The following is a 2,724-nucleotide window of genomic DNA, read 5'->3' as shown; positions in this document are numbered from 1 at the left end:
CTATTGTTCTCAAATTTATGTCCATATATGCTCAGTGTTTATCCCGCATTTATAAGTGAGAACAAATTGTAGTTGGTTTTCTGTTTCTGCATAAATTTGCTTAGGATTATGGCTTCCAGCTCCATCCATGTTGCTGCAAAGGACATGATTTCACTTTTTATGGATGCATAGTATTCCGTGGTGTACATGTACCACATTTTCTTTATCCAATCTGCCATTGATGGGCACCTGGTTTGATTCCAAGTCTTTGCTATTGTGAATAGCACAGCAATGAACATATAAGTACATGTATCTTTCGGGTAGAATAATGTCTCTTCCTTTGGATATTTACCCAGAAATGGGATTGCTGCGTCAAATGGTAGCTCTGTTTTAAGTTCTTTGAGAAATCTCCAGACTGCTTTCCACAGTGGCTGGACTAATTTACATTCCCACCAACAGTGTGTAAGTGTTCCCTTTTCTCTGCAGCCTTTCCAGCATCTGCTGTTTTTTGACTTTTTTTTTTTTTTTTTGAGACGGAGTCTTGCTCAGTCGACCAGGCTGGAGTGCAGTGGCCCGATCTCGGCTTACTGCAAGCTCCGCCTCCCAGGTTCTCCTGCCTCAGCCTCCGAAGTAGCTGGGACTACAGGTGCCTGCCGCCACGCCCGGCTAATTTTTTGCATTTTTAGTAGAGACGGGGTTTCACCGTGTTAGCCAGGATGGTCCTGATCTCCTGACCTTGTGATCCACCCGCCTCGGCCTCCCAAAGTGCTGGGATTACAGGTGTGAGCCACCGCGCCCAGCTGTTTTTTGACTTTTTAGTAATAGCCACTCCAGGTGGTGTGAGATTGTATCTCATTGTGGTTTTGATTTGCATCTTTCTGATGATTAGTGATGCTAAGCATTTTATCATGTGCCTGTTGGCCATTTGTCTGATTCCTTTTGAGAGGTATCTCTTCATGCCCTTCGCCTGTTTTTTAATGGGGTTATTTGTGGGTATTTTTGCTTGTTGATTTGTTTCAGTTCCCTATAAATTCTGTATATTAGACCTTTGTCAGATGTATGGTTTGCAAATATCTTCTCCAATGCTGTAAGTTATTTGTTTGCTCTGCTGATAGTATCTTTTGCTGTGCAGAAGCACTTTAGTTTAATTAGGTCCCACTTGTCTATTTTTGGTTCTGTTGCCATTGCTTCTGGGGACTTAGCCAAAAATTCTTTGCCGAGGCCAATGTCGAGAAGAGTATTTCCTAGGTTGTCTTCCAGGCTTTTCATAGTTTGAGGTCTTATATTACATTATATAAATATTATAGCTAATTTTTGTATATGGTGAATGGTAGGGGTCCAGCTTCAATCTACTGCATATGGTCAGCCAGTTATCTCAGCACCATTTATTGAATAGGTAGTCCTTTTCCCACTGTTTTGTTGACCTTCTCAAAAATCAGGTGGCTGTAGGTGTGTGGCTTTATTTCTGAGTTTTCTATTCTGTTTCATTGGTCAATGTGTCTGTTTCTGTACTAGCACCAAACTGTTTTGGTTACTGTGGCTTATAGTATAGTTGAAAGTCAGGTAGTGTGATGACTCTGGCTTTGTTATTTTTGCTTAGCATTGCTTTGACTATTTGGTTTTTTGGTTCCTCTACCACTAGGATCCTAGTTCAAGCCACTATCATCTCTTGTCTGGATTATTATAATAGACTACTGACTCCTTTCATTTCCAGTTTTGTCTTTCTGTAGCAACCTAAGTGATTTTCTTTAAAGTATACATATTGTCGCTTCCCTGATCTCAATTCTCCAAAGGCTTCCCATCACACTGGAACTAAATCTGGATTTCTTACAATGGCACACCTAGATCACCTGGCACTGCCTGCCTCTTGGATTTGTGGCCTCCTGCTCATCTGGTTTGTTTCATACCATCTTTTGTTCATCTAACTATGGCTGAAAGTGGCCATTTTGCTGATCTTCAAAGATGCCGTGCTTGTTTTTACATCAGGGCCTGCTAGGGACTGAATTTTGTACCCACCTGCCCCGAACTCAAGTTTATATGTTAAAACCCTAACCTCCAATGCAATATTATTTGGAGATGGGGCCCTTGGAAGGTCTTAAGAGTTACATGAGATCATGAGGGCAGAGCCCTTGTCATGGGGCTAGAGTCCTTACGAGAAGAAACACCAGAGAGCTTGCTTGCTCACACTCTCTCTGCCATACAAGGACAAAGCAAGATGGCCATCTGCAAGTGAGGAAGATGGCCGACCCTGAAGCCCAGCCATGCTGGCACCCTGATCACAGACTTCCAGCCTCCAGAACTGTGAGAAAGTAACTTTCTGTTGTGGAAGCACCCAGTGTATGGCATTTTGTTACAGCTGCTCAAGTGGACTGACGGGGCTTTTGTGCTTGCTCTTTCCTCAATCCAGAATATTCTTTCCTCAGATCTTTCCAGGGTTTTAGACTTACTCCTTGCGTTTGTAGGGCCCGGGGCAAAAGTGAAAAAAAGGATCCTTATTTTATGTTTAAAATGATAAGGCAAGATAACAAGCTGCCTTAGTACAAAATAAAGAGTACAAAATAAAGTGTACTCTTTTCTCTTGTCTTGACAAATGTTCATGATGGCAATTTTTTATTTTTATTTATTTATTTATTTATTTTTATCATCATACTTTAAGTTCTAGGGTACATGTGCACAACATGCAGGTTTGTTACATATGTATACATGTGCCATGTTGGTGTGCTGCACCCATTAACTCGTCATTTA

Source organism: Colobus angolensis, unplaced genomic scaffold (genome assembly GCF_000951035.1).
Source record: "Colobus angolensis palliatus isolate OR3802 unplaced genomic scaffold, Cang.pa_1.0 Scaffold150, whole genome shotgun sequence".
NCBI classification, from domain to species: domain Eukaryota; kingdom Metazoa; phylum Chordata; class Mammalia; order Primates; family Cercopithecidae; genus Colobus; species Colobus angolensis.
This window is presented reverse-complemented; position numbering follows the sequence as displayed.